Genomic DNA, 15,300 nt, shown 5'->3' on the forward strand with positions numbered 1-15,300 from the left:
ATGAGGACGGAGTCGGTGTGCAGAGCAGCTGTCTGCGCCAAGGCCAAAACAAACGTTCAACATACATTACAGGTGCTCTGACTTTCTGCTGTGCAAAGTTTTCAAATATATCCTTAAGATTCATCTGGCAGACCTCACTCTTATCTGATGCTTTTGCAACTGTACTCTGACAACCTCAATTTGGTTTTGTTTGCCTCTTGTTGAAAGTTTCTGTCGGGCTTTCTGCGGTGAGAATGTTGGCGTAGATCTACGCATCTATAAGGACGCATGTCTGTAATTGTTCCTGTGCACTTGCATTATTTGTACATGCAGTATTTATGCTCACAACTGGTGAAGAAATCATCACAAAGTCTGTGGATTCTGTTGGAGCGCGTACCCTCAAGGTGCGCGTTGGTACATTTAATTTTTGTTGACAAGAATGTCATTCAATGCAGGAAGAAACGGCAGCACTCGCTTCACTTTCCTCAGTTAAAAACTGCATTGTGTATGAACTGTATCAACGCCCATCTTGAACGTGACAATTTTAATCTATTTATGCGCAACGCAGCTTTTTATTAGAAATTACTCTAGCTGGTCGGCCGACTGCCAGGTGTCAGCCTGAGAACTTTCCCCGACCTGCGTTGCTCCCGGCTCACTCAGTCTTGCTTTCACTATGTTCTCCAGCTAGCTTTTGCTAAATTCTGCTTTTGCATTCTAGCTTCCTCACAGCACATGCAAAAAGCCCCTCCTTGCAATTGGTCACCATGGATTCTGCTAATATTTTACACGGAACATGAAGGCAGGCTGACCGTAAATTTCTGAGACTGTGCTCTGCCGTTAAAGCTGAAACCTTCGGCCATAGCCATATTTTTAGGATGTTCTACAAGGTTGAAATTGTGATTTTTATCGGAGGAATTTATGAACTGTGTTAATACAGCAAGCATATCAGTCAATCTCAACAGTGAATTGTGACAGTTTGATATCACAAATTCCTTCCACTAAACTTCAAAAACCGCATTCCTTAATCCAAAAGTCTGACACTGTGGTTCAGAAATGCTCTGCTAAGCTCTCCAAAGCTAAATTGAAATCAGATTTGAGATATTTTGCAAGTTTTTTCCCCCTAAAACTTAGGAGTAGATTTTATATAGATCCAAAAGCTATTAAAATGACTATCCTTTTTAAGGCTGCTATCGCTCCACTTGTAATGAAACGATAAGATAAACATGCGCAAGAAACCCCCACGTGAAAGATGTATGCATATCAGGTGTGTCATGAAAGGCGATTTGTCTTGGTATCTCACCAGCAAGGCACTGTTTGAGTGACAGAAGGATTAACAGTTCCCATGGCAACAACATCTTCATTTTCCAAGGTCAAAGATTCTCCTTCCAATCCAGTTGCCAGAGTGAAGAATTCTTCCTGGAAGAAACGCTCCTTTGTTTGGCACTGGAAGAAAAAGAGGGTATGTGAGCACTGTGGGCATAAGGAGATGCAGTCTGCATCAAGCCTCCTGGAAAAATTTTATTTAGAAAAAAAGAAGACTGGAGCATGTGGAAAATCGGTGAACCATTAATAATTAATTCAAGCGGGTAAGCAGAGCCTAAATTGTATGCTGTAGGGTGAGCTAGCAGCTGATACCAGGGGAGCTGATATTTGGTGGAAACATACTGCAGCCACACTATCTGCACAGAGTCAAGTCAAGGGAAAAAAAATCAGCAACAGCAAGTGCTGAGAAGAGCATCCTGCCAAAGGCAGTGCTTTCTACAAACTCTTGGTTGGACATATTTATTCTGGAAAAGTACACAGTGTGTCAAGAGCACAGTATCCATCAAAGGAAAAACTATTCAATGAAGACAGAAAAATATGAAGGAAATCGGGGAGGTAAAATTCAAATGCCAATATTCCATGGATTGTGATGCCCAGCAAATAAACCTGAAAAAAAAACAATATTATTTGGTCAAAACAGTCATATATCATGATGAAAACAATACAGAAACTACCTTTTTGCTTTGGAAAAAAAGCTGATTTTGGATAATCTGAAGGAAAGGCTACAGCTAAAAGTTACATAAAGGGGAGCCACCAAATAACATTTGACAGTTACCTTCTTACTAACATTCTATACAGCAGAACATGGTCTACCGTGTGTTCTAAAACATTCCAGGTTGCAACGCTGTGCCGCCATGTGAGCCGTGTTACACGCTTCCACTATGTATAACTGTCTGATGCAAAATTGATGCAGTGTAAAAATCCACAGCAATAGCTTGAAGCATTCTGAAATTTTTGAGGTTAGAAAAGTTCACTCTTCCCGTGGGACCCCTCTGAGTAGCTTTTAGCTTTAGCTCGCCCACAGGAAACCCTCTGCTGTTCAAACTAAGAGCACTCTTGCAGTCTACTGTGGGAAAGACATGACTTCTAATAAGTATTTCACACAATCCACCTTAGGCCTACTGTCAAACTTCTATCAGGTAGTGTGTTGTTGGTAGCTTTTATTGCTAATAATAGCTAGCTCAGTCAGTGAGCACAACAATGAGGAAAGAAACTTTTCAGCTTTTTTAGCTTCTGAAATCTTTTCTTTTACTGTTCAGTTTCATTGTTACAGTTCACATTAGCACTATAATACAGGTTCTGTTCAGTCCAGAGCTATTTGGGGGATAAGAAAGGGGAGCATATCATTTATCAGGTGACAACCAGCATGACTTCTACTCAGGGCTAAGGTTGCTTCAAGTGTGGTTGATGTGTGAGTAAGCATTTATTAGCTTTCAAGTTACACATCTCAACTAAATATTATCAGTAGGCTACAGCAGTTATGTTTTCACTGCCCTGAAGTTAATAAAACAACAGGAAATGTAGGTTATGTATCTGTTATTTAGTAGTAGGCTATGTGCGGTTTGCCATGTTCTGTGAGATGCTATTCTTTGCTAATATGATTTTTTTTCCTGTTGAAGGACATGATGAAGTTGCCATGCTTGAAAGTTTACAGCTACAAAGAGTCGATAGAGTAGATGAAATGTTTTCATGTGCTCTAAACCACTCCATGCAGGCTACAAATTGAGCTCTCTTATGACTTTTTTGTTCTCATTTCATCAAACTGGCACTGGTATAAGTGTGTAGATTCAGCTTACATATTAGCTGTCTCCAAGGTTCTACTAAAATCACTCAGGCCATATTACCATCAGAAAGTACAGAAATCTGGGAAACCTGAGGGGGGAAAAAAGCTCTAGGGTATTTTTAACATTTATACTTACTAATTATTCACATTAGAGTTAAGAATTACTGTGGAAAATGTACGAATCTCCACATATTTGCATCATGATCACGGTATGTGTTGAGATCTGACTGAGCTATGACACTAAAATGGAGTCCAGTCAGGCTCAATGCAGATTCAATTCAATTCAATTCAAATTCAATTCAAATTCAATTCAAAAATACCTTATTTATCCCAGAGGGAAATTAAATGTTGATGTAACTCAATTAAATCAAGGAGTTATTATAGATGCTTATGGCTGTGGGCAGGAAAGATTTCCTGTAGCGGTCCGTTTTGCATCCAAACTGAAGAAGCCTCTGACTGAAGAGACTCTGTTTTCTGATAACAGTCTCATCGAGAGGATGTTCAGGGTTGTCCATAATTCTCTTGATTTTATGCAAAATCCTTCTTTGCATTATTGTCTCCAGAGGTTCCACAGTCGTCCCCAGAACAGAACCAGCCTTCCTTATCAGGTTGTTGAGTCTTTTTAGGTCCCTGGTTCTGATGCTGGTGCGCCAACAGATGACGCCAGAGGAAATGACGCTCTCAACAACAGACTTGTAGAAGATCTGCAACATCTTGCTGCAAACCTTGAAGGACCTTAGCTTCCTCAAGAAGTACAGTCTGATTTTTCCTTTCTTGTAGATGGCTTCACTGTTGTGTCTCCAGTCCAGTCTGTTGTCCAGATGAACACCAAGGTATTTATATTCCTCAACCACCTCCACTTCTTCTCCCATGATGGAAACAGGGTTTGATCTGACCCTGTTTCTCCTGAAATCTACAATCATCTCCTTTGTTTTGTTAACATTCAAGATGAGATGATTGTTCCCACACCATGCCACAAAGCGGTCCACCAGCTCTCTGTACTCAGCTTCTTGTCCATCTCTGATACACCCGACAACTGAGGAGTCATCTGAATATTTCTGTAGATGACAGGAGTCTGACTTGTACTGGAAGTCTGAAGTGTACAGAGTGAAAAGGAATGGTGAGAGTACAGTCCCCTGTGGTGCTCCTGTAATGCTGATCACCTGGTTAGACACACAATTCTTCAGTCTGACAAACTGTGGTCTGTTTGTCAGGTAGTCATTAATCCAGGTGATTGTTGAGGCCTCCACCTGAGTCTTCTGGAGTTTCAGACGAAGCAGATCAGGCTAAATTGTGTTAAATGCACTGGAGAAATCAAAGAACATGATCCTCACAGTGCTGCCTGCTTTGTCCAGATGACAGTGGGTTTGTTGAAGCAGGTGTATGATAGCGTCTTCAACTCCAACTCCATGGCGATAAGCAAACTGCAGGGGGTCCTGATATGTGCTGGTTTGCTTACACAGGTGGGTCAACAGGAGTCTCTCCAGGACCTTCATGATGTGGGATGTCAGGGCAACAGGTCTGTAGTCATTGATGACTGAAGGGTGGGTTTTCTTTGGTACCGGAACCAGACAGAATGTCTTCCACAACAGTGGTACCTTCTCTTGGGTCAAGCTAAGGTTGAAAAGGTGTTGCAGAATCCCACAGAGCTGCTCTGCACAGGCCTTCAGGACTCGGGGGCTGACACCATCTGGACCTGCAGCCTTGTTCCGGTTCAGTCTCTCCAACTGCCTCTTCACCTGACTTCAAGAAACAGAAAAGTGGGAGGGGGAGGCAAAGGGGACAGCAGCATCTCCTGATTTGGTTGAAGACAAACTAGTGGAAGCAGAAGAATCCATGACTGAGGTGGAAGTGGAGATGTTACAGGAAAGCTGTGAGTCAGAGGAGGGTGGGATGTCTCTTTGGCTGGGAACAGGAGGGGAGGATGGTGAGCTTGTTCCTGAACTGAACCTGTTGAAGAATGTGTTCAGCTCATTTGCTCTGTCCAGACTTCCATCCATCCGATCCTCCCTCTGCTTGAGGCCTGTGATCTTCTTCATTCCTGACCACACATCTCTGATATTGTTCCTCTGCAGTTTACTCTCAAGCTTCTTTCTATACACCTCCTTGCTCTCTCTGATCTTGACTTTGAGCTGCTTCTGTATACTCCTCAGTAACTCCCTGTCTCGCTCCCTAAAGGCTCTTTTTTTCTTGTTCAATAGTTCCTTTAGCTCACTGGTGATCCAGGGTTTGTTATTAGGGAAGCATCTCACTGTTCTGGTGGGGATGGTGTTGTCCACACAGAAGTTTATATAGTCAGTCACACACTCAGTCATGGCATTAATGTCCTCTCCATGTGGCTTACAAAGAGAAATCCAATCGGTTGCATCAAAACAACCATGTAAGACTTCTTCAGCTTCCTGTGACCACTTTCTAACAGTCCTTTTTGTGACAGGTAGTCTCTGGACAAGGGGTTTATATGCTGAACAGAGAAAAACAAGGTTGTGATCTGATTTACCCAGGGGAGGTCTTGATTTGGAAATGTATGAATCATTGACATTTGTGTAAAACAAATCCAATGTCTTGTTTTCTCTGGTAGAGCAGCTGACAAACTGTTGAAAAGTTGGCAGTGTAGCAGAGAGTGAGGCATGATTAAAATCACCAGATATTGCCACAAAAGAATTGGGGTGTTGCGTCTGTATCTTAGCAACAACGGATCTGATGACATCACATGCAGTGTCGGCAACAGCTGAGGGTGGAATGTAAACAGCCACCAAAACAACACTGGTGAACTCTCTTGGCAAATGATATGGATGAAAACTTACTGCCAATAGTTCAATGTCAGGACTGCAGAGACGACTCTTCACAGTAACATGTCCTGGGTGACACCATCTGTTGTTGGCAAGCACTGCCAATCCACCCCCTTTCCTTTTCCTGCTACTCTTTAAATCTCGATCTGCTCGTGCAGTCAGGAAGCCCGGCAGAGACACGCTAGAGTCGGGGATATGATCCTGCAGCCATGTCTCAGTAAAACACATAATGCTACATTCCCGATATTCTTGCTGAGTCCTTGTCAAGGCTGGAAGTTCATCCAACTTGTTAGCTAACGATCTTACATTGCCCATGATGATGGATGGCAGAGATGGTTTGAACTTCTTCTTTCTCTCTCTCCTCTTTGCTCCTGCTCTGCATCCACAACGCCTCCTTTTCAATTCCAGTGGGATTTCTGGCTTCAGTTGTCGAATTATTTCTGCTTTTCCAATGTTAATCAGCTGCTCCCTGTTGTAAACCACCCTGTTGCTATGGTTATGCGTCATAACAAAAGAGCAAAATATACAAAAGTATTGGGAAAAATCAATCCAGCTGCACAGCATCCAAGGCAGGAAGGAACAGTTGTCCAAAAAATGCAATTTCTTCCAAGAAAAAACAGGAATGAAATTTAGAAAAAAGAAAAAATCTCAATGTGAGGTACAGAGCTACTTCAACGTGCTGCCACCCTCAGTGGCGCATTCTAGAACAATGATGTCTAGATGTCGGGCACTGAGGGTTTTAAAGTACCTTATTTGCTTCTACAAGCTTTGTGTCACACCTGCTGATGCAGCTGTGACAGCAAACTGTGTTGATAATGCGCCAAATCAGCGGGCCAGACTACAAAAACATGTTATTTTCAGAACAGTGGCATGCACCTGCCCTTTCAGCTCGCTATTTTTGTACAGTGGAGCTCTCGTTGCACATACTTGAATAAGTTGTACCCTTTGTTCTGTTAGAAAAAAAAAAAAAAAAAAGATTGTTGACCCCAAATATTTACTGGTTAAATTCCATCACATATATTAGAGGACTGGTGCCAGTTTTCTACAAAAGGAAAACACTTCAAGGCATTAAAATAGTTCCATAAAGGCCTTTTGGCTTTTCTTTGTCCTTTTCTTTCTCAGTTCCTGTAACAAATTGGGTCAGACAGATGCTTGCAACAAAACAAAACACCCATCATGAATGAAATGAGGGACGAGCAATACTCGAGCAGAGAGGAGGTGAAGTAGATTTATTCTGCTCTACATTATTTATTCTAAGAGGGCTCAATACAGATCATCCAAGCTTCATCTTGTCAGTCATCATTATTGATTTTGTTTCCACTTTTTTAACCTTCTGCCTTTTTGTTTGTCATTCTGCCCACAGGCTTGTCACGAGTCTCAATCACATATGGAAGGACTGACCGATAATGGGAGATTTGCTCGATGTCTTTCCTTATGAGACTGGCTGAGTTGACATATTTTGCTGTTCCAGAGAAAACCAATAAGGAGACTTTATCCATCAAACAACAGAAGACTATTCTTCCGTCTTACTTGCGCATCTGAGATTTAAAACTTTCCCCTATTTCAGTAACATCTGTCTCATGCTATTCCCAGGACTTTTAAGTCTGAGGTAATTATATGTTGATTAAGGTGCAGGATGACGAGATTCTAAATGAAAGCCATTGAACTTCATATGGTGATTACAGTTAGACGAAGGGTTTTTATTTCAGGCTCTAAGAAATACTGAATCGATGTGAAATGTTTTCCCGACATGGTGTCAAAATACCTATCTGTAATCAATGCTGTTATGGGCCACCACCTTTAAGTAATTCCTAATCGATATGTTTTAACATTTAGATGCACTGTGTGAGGAGAGGAGCTGTGAACAACTGAAATTGGACTCAATGGAAAAATAGTGTTCAAAAAAATTAATGTCGATAGTTCTTTGATGATTTTTACTTAAAGAGCTAGTAACCCTCTAAACCCTGTCTGAGACCTGTCTTCCTACAAAAAATATGAGTTGCTCATGCCTGCAAATGACAGAATATGGGACCTCTAGTGGTCCTGAGAGAAACTGCATCTGAAGCACCAAAATAGCATCCAATAAATATTATGGGCAGTGTAGTAGAAAAGCCTAACCCCAATTAAATGATGCTATTGCCTGAACCCAAACAGGATAAGAGATAGTGTGTTTGTAACCTGTTATTGTGATGATGACCGAGGCAACCAATAACGCAGCATCCAGTTGACGCTGATGATGATGCTGTTGTAAAAAGAATCTATTTCCACCCTAACCGTGATCATTTTCTAACCCTAACCAAGTAATCTTACTGCTTAAACCCAACCAGGAAAGTAAAAAAGTTCCCATGGTTGAAAGCAACGTGTGTAATGGTAATCACCCCCATTTTAGGGCACTTTGTGGCTTGTTCAAGGAAAACTTGAGAATGCCATTTGTTTCAATGTAGAAAATCATATGAGTTGTATTTCCCTCCTGCCACCTCTATATTTAGTTCAGAAGAAACGTCTAAGGGTTGCCTTTGGGACCGCCTATTTGGTCGTTTTGATTGGAGAAACTTGATGGGTACATTTCTACATATGACAGATAGGATCAAAGAGATTTCATGATCATGATTAACTCATTTGAAAGATTATGATAAAGAACATTCTTTCAGAGATTGTCCTCCTCCTCAAAACGTGCCCGAGTGGCGTGTGTGCATGCAGGTAGATATGGACTATAATTACGTTTAAAAAATATGCAACCTCTAGTGGTTATGAGAGCAACTGCAAGTGGAGGGTAAAAGTGGTGTCCATGATGTGTATGAAATACACATCATGTAAAATAAATGTATCTTACTTATGATCCATTTCTAAACCTAACAAGTAGTTTTGATTGCTTACTCTTCCCAAGTGATGTCACTGCTTAAAGGGACACTGTGTAATATATTAAGTCATTTATTAGCTCAAATCAACATATTCATTCATAAATTAGTCCTCATTGGTGTAAAATTACTTCGTCAACAATCTCACTTATCCTCCTGAGCGAAGAATCACTTGTCTGTATCTACATAGAGCGGGCAAGCTCTATGGAGGCTGCCATGTCCTTCCGGTCTATGAAAAACGACAAAGTGCCAAGAGGACATAAAGCACTTCGAATCGCATTTTCCCCAACGGCAGGCCTGCAAGCGGAAATGACGTCATTTTGACGTCACGTTTGCTCGCAGGTATAAACAAAGCCAGTCTACGCCATTAGAAATTCTCTGGTATAAACCAGCCTGAACGGCCTGCACTTTTGTTCGCAATGGAAGACCACAGTTATGCCACGCCACAGGAGAAGGGATCCTCGTCGCCAAAAAAGCGAAAAAGGGAGTCTTGACACATACCGCCTGCCGTAGTTCAACAAGTTGCAACGCACATTTGAAAACGCGAGGCGCTAGAGAGCAAATTCATTCGATTTTGCAAAATAAAATTGCACCACTAGATGGGGGAAGAAATTACAGTGTCCCTTTAAAGCCAACCAGGAAATGGCAAATAAATTACATGTTGTGTTTACGTTTTCAATTCTTGTTTACTTCTAGTAGTTACAAAAATTATTCTTTGTCGAAACCCAACCAGGAACAAGAGAAAAGTGTTTTCGTAAAGTGTTGGCGTTCCACTGACGGATCATAAAGCCCATGGTTGAAACACCTAATACGAGACAAATTGTATGAAGAATGACATGTAAATGTTTCAGTTGGAGGACTTATATTTTCATCACTCCAGCATAATCAGTAAATCTAAAAGCAGAATCATCACATGATGCTTCAATAATCCTTCATGCTTGTCAATCGAAGATCTATTACATGCCAATACGAGGATAATCAATTATGAATAGGAATAGCATGGGTGATTAGTGGATTGCTAGGATATGGGAACCATTAAGGTCCGTTGCAGAGGTTGACTAAGAAGCCCCTGCAGCTTTAAGTCATTAGCAGACTTTCTCTGGCTGGTGATTGATGTTTGTGTTTGCCGTAGTGAGCTGTCCACTTTCAAGCTGATCCACTGCATTTTGTCTACTTTCACACAGACATCTCTCTTGATTGTTTAGCATTTAAAGTCATTCTCAAAGATAATGATTGCATTTAGCCACACAAAGCAGCTACTGATGCATCAGGTGGAAATGCACAAACCAGAATCCCATAAGGTATAAAAGTGAGGGTGTGGGCACTGTGACACATGGCACAACTCTGTTTTAATGATCCATGGGTCCTTGGCATCTTTTGGGAACATGCTTCTTGGGCACAGTCTGGAAATTTAAAGAAGTTGCTTGTGATCTCCATGATTAATTTATACACCCGTAGAAAAAATACAATGGTAATAATTCATGTGCCCCTGGATGGTTGGTCACAGGTGTTGGAAATACCAAATGGGATGAGGCCAAGCTAATGGTGCCTGGAAGGGAAACTATCTGTCAGGGATAATCCTCACTATTGTAACACCCAGGTGGAGATAATGCGCTTCTCTCTGCTTTTCTCACTGGCTTGTGATGTTAAGATAGCAATGAAGAAATGCTTAAACAAGGGGCTGGATATTGACTGGGATAAATAACCGTATCCAAAGTGAAACGCTGCCCGCTTGAGCGTTTAGTGAAAATAAGCTTCCCACTCTAGAGCAGCCAAACTAGGCTAAGAATAAAAGGGGAACGGGGGGTGTCCTGGGACTCTGGTGAGCCATGTTCTGCTTCATTACACTCTGAGTAATTGGTTAAACATGTGACTACAGAAATTAACTTGAGCAGCCTTGTGAGAGGTAATTAAGACCCCAACAACACACACACATACACACTTTTTTTTTTGATGAAGCGGGATTCAAAGATAAATCCAGCTTTCATCAGTGAACAGGACCCCACGAAGACATCCACCTGACTCTGCATTATCAGGGCTCAGAGCACCAACAGCCTTAAAACACATAGCTTTGCTCACTGTCGTAATTGTTCCATAAGCTACTGCTCATTTAAAAATATGTCGCCACAGCTTTGTTTCTTCGTGAAAAGTCCCAGGTAATAAATACATCCACAAAAAGCCTCCTGATCTCAGATTATAGTCCATTTAAAATCCTGTCAGCCCCAAGGGAGCAAAAGCAGTGTGGCAGATCATGTGGTAAACTCTGCGTATTGCACAGAGGGAGAGAAGAAGGATAACACCGAAATCTAATATCCTGTCAGTTCAATACAGACTCCATCCATCCATCCATCCATCCATCCATCCATCCATTTTCTATACCCGCTGAATCCGTCGGTCAGGTCAGGGGGGGCTGGAGCCTATCCCAGCGGTCATCGGGCGAGAGTCCGGGTACCAATACAGACTCAGAACGCAAAATTGTATGTAAGGTTTAAGCTTGGACCCACTTAATTTTTGAGGTGAATACCTATAAAAGAATTGTTTTCTGAAAACAGTTTCAGGATTTCTGATCATTTAATGAGTTTAACAAGAACTACATTTTATGATCAGTACCTGGTGGAAATGCTGATTCCATCAGGTTGAGGTCTGGATTTGACTGGACAGTTGCAACACCTTGATTCTTTTCTTTTTTAGACATTCTGGTGTAGATTTGCTGCTGTGTTTGGGATCATTGTCCTGTTGATGACCCAGGTTCAGCCAAGCTTTACCCGTCAGACAGATGGCCTCACATTTGACTCTAGAATACTAATTAATCATGATTAATCAGGGAAATCATGTGATTAATTAGATTAAAAAATTTGAACAATAACAATTTTAAAAATCGTTGCCCAGCCCTACTGACTCATCTGTGCATTATGACCAAACATCTCCACTTTGGTCTCATCTGTTCCAGAAGCCGCGCCGCCATGTTCTTTTGCGGAGAGCAATGTTTGTTCCCTAACTCTTCCAAACAAGCCATACATGTTCAAACTTTTTGTAATTGTACTGTCATGAACCTTAACATTTAACATGCTAACCGAGGCCTGCAGAGTCTGAAATGTAGCGCTTGGGTTTGTTGCAGTTTCTCTGAGCATTGCACAGTCTGACCTTGGGGTGAACTTACTTAAACAGTTAGTCGCCTGTCTTCAATGTCCCTTGAGAATAATCCTACTCACTGTAGCATGATGGATTTCATATACTTTAGAAATGACCTTATAACCCTTTCCAGATTGATGGGCAGCAAACATTGCTTCTCTAAGATCATTGCTGATGTATTTCCTCCTTGGCATTGTGTTAATACACACCTGAATACTCCAGACCTGCACAATCATTGACTTACACACCATTTCTGCATTTTGGAATATTTTTAAATGAATAGGTTCTTGATGTTCATCTCAGGTCTCTTTTTTTAACCACAGGAAGGACCATATATATACATTCTTATTATTTCCTAATACATTAAAACCTTTGAGTTTAATCTGGCTGTACTTTCCTTTTACGTGGCTGCAAATCTGTTTGGTTGAGTTGAATTGATTTAAGTTTATTGTACATTTTAAGTTTGGATTTGTCCCCGATAACACTTGTGCTTTATTCCACGTTCTCACATGTGAAAACAGTGGTGTTGTCACCACCCTTCATCTTTCAGCCAATAATTAGTCATCCGGGGCATTAAAACTACTCACTCAACTCCTATTTGCTTTGGTAACAAAGTAATTGTTAATCAGCTCTAAGCTGGTGTTTTAAATAGCCACGGAACACAGATGCAAAACACTCTCATTTAGCTTAACAAGGCGGCAAATGTTTTCTCTTCAGTTGACTAATGTGCTGGGAGTTTGGTTTCATCACTCAAAACTTCAGTGAAGAGACATTTTATGCAGTCCGTTTCTTTGAAAATTGATTTCATGTTTGTGTTTGTATTTAAGCCTGAGATAGTCTATTTTATATGTTATGATCAGACCTTAATGTGAAGAAATAACTGCCTTCAATAACCATCGATCAGTTAGGAATTAATAGTTAGAGAGCATACACATCCCCTTAGACATACATACCCAGGGAGCAGGAGATGACTGTGCTACCACAGCTCCTCTATCTGGAAAAACAGCTCTGGTCGCAGTCATTTATAGCAGGTAATAAATCACAAAGGCCAGCGCCAAGTATGTTTCCCACTGATTGAGTACTCACAGAGTAAGTGGAGTCTGCTCGTTCTTTTCTTCACAGTCAAGACACAATCCCTCCTTTCGCCAGCTTAGAGAGAAAGACAATAGAAAGAAAGAAACAGAGAAAAAGAGAGAATAGAGGAAGCATTGAGAGACGGTGTAATAATAAACAAAATCCAAAAAAATTCGGTTTAGTTTGTCTGAGGCAGGAAGAATGCAGCCTGCAAGACAGCAGGTGTTAGGTTGCTCCTTCGACCCTCTGTGCAACGGGGACATGAGGTTACCAGTTCAACAAATGATAACTGGATGAAATGCAGAGAAAAGTCTCAGTTGCAAATATTTAACTAAATATGAGGGAATAATCCTCAGTTGAGCAGAATTGCAGGAGTGCCAGGATGAATATCTCATCAGTGTAGAAAAGGTTCTATTAAACTAAAAATCATTTTCCAATAATTTAACAGCAGTGATGTTAAACAAATCATTTCTACCTCAAATAAATGCAATGCAGAAAAGGATGAGTTCGCTCTTCCAGCACTAAAAATCAAACCGACTCGTCGCTTCCTAGCTTAAACAGACAGCACTGTGGTTAGAAAGAGATAAAAAAAAAAGAAAACCACAGAAAAAATGGTTTCAATACAGTAGGCTACTGTCCAAAAATCCTAATTCAACCCTCATTTTTCATATTTTGCTTCCAAACAGCAGAACATGTCTTATTTTAAATTGGTCTTGAGCAACAGTTCTCCAGGCTTTTAGAAGGTTATTTAAAGTTTTTCTTTGGAGTTTGGGTGTTTTTTTTCACTCTTTTGCAGTTCATTGTTAAGCCATTTAACATGGTCTTCGAAATCATAAAAATGGATGGATGGACATTATGATTAATAACATCACATATATCACGTGTCCATTTCACTCATGCAAAGCAGTTCTGAGGGAAGCTACTTGAAGGTTGTAGCAAGTGAACCTAAATGCCAATTGTTGTTGGAGGCTTCAGAAACACTTCAAAACAAGCAACAAGCTGCTCAGACGGAGTGGCCAATTACTTGAATGTCACCAGGGAAAGTATTTTAAGAACTGTCCGACAACACGTGGTGCTTCTGACCTGCACGATACAGAAAAACAAGAAGCTTCGAGAAATGTTACATGACATTTAAGAGAATATGTCAAAGTGTAAAGGAACAGACAAAAAAAATGCTGAATGTGAAACTGCACTGGTTACAGAATCTGCTGCAAAAGAAGCTAGTCTTTGAATGACATCATAGCTTTAGCTCGCTAACAGGTACGCTAACATACCTGTGATGATAATAGCTTGCTTGTCTTGAAATGGTTGCTGTGACGTCTGCAGTGTGTGCGCTCCAGGGTTAAAGGCAATATGTTCTAGCCAACGCATCTCCCTAATACACAACTAGCCTAAAAAATGGCCTCTTTCCCTGTTAATTCCCTGTGTTCTTAACCCAAGAGACTTAGCAGGCTAAGAAAAACTTACCTCAAAAGTTACAAGCTTGTATGTATGCTCTGAATTTGGAATACAAAGTTTGATATTCAGTACCATTGTTAGCTTTATAATGATTTGTACCGTGTTAGTGCCTAATAGTTTTAATAGGTTTTCTTTGTGCGAGCAGTGTGACCCATTTCAGGTACAGCTTCCTTTCAAGAATGACTGCAAAGGTGAAGCCTTAAAAGACTAAAGCTACTGTGTTGAACAGCTGCGCCTCCTCCCATGTGAGGGACCATTTAGAGGATTAACAATGACAATATATAGGACATGTAGAGTGGGGGAAAACATTAGCCCTGATTCCCTAAATATGACAGAGCGCGTCCACAAGAGAAGATATTTAGTAGGTGTTAAATTCAGAATTACACACAACAAAAGTAATCATAATGACCTCAGGGTCCGCACTTGCAACACAGCAGGCATTTATTTAGTGGGATTCGGTTTCCAACGAGACAGACTCAAGTGGAGCTATCACAGAGAGACTGTACTGATTATTTCCTTTGGGAAGATAAAGCTCAAACTGCTGATATTCAGGAGTTTATTAAGTAAACATCAGAGACAAATGTGCCTTTACCTTGAGAAAAGATTAAAAGCCAACAAGTCATAGGTGTTATGCAAGAGCTGTAGTTTAGAAAAACTTTCCAAGAAGTGACAAACATTGACATTCAAGGCACAGCTCACTGTAAAATGCATGTGGCTCACCAATATTCTGAAAAGCTCTATGCACTGTTGAGGCTTGCATTTCTAAACTGAATTATTCCGGGCAGATCAGGGCCTTGTTCGGAACACATTGACTGGATTGTTGACGAATCTTTAAGTATCTGCATCTGTTTAACCACCTCTGCCTTTCTCCAGGTATACAGTCGCACTAGTACACTGTTGTAGG

The sequence above is a fragment of the Odontesthes bonariensis genome, chromosome 3 (genome assembly GCF_027942865.1).
Source record: "Odontesthes bonariensis isolate fOdoBon6 chromosome 3, fOdoBon6.hap1, whole genome shotgun sequence".
NCBI lineage: Eukaryota > Metazoa > Chordata > Actinopteri > Atheriniformes > Atherinopsidae > Odontesthes > Odontesthes bonariensis.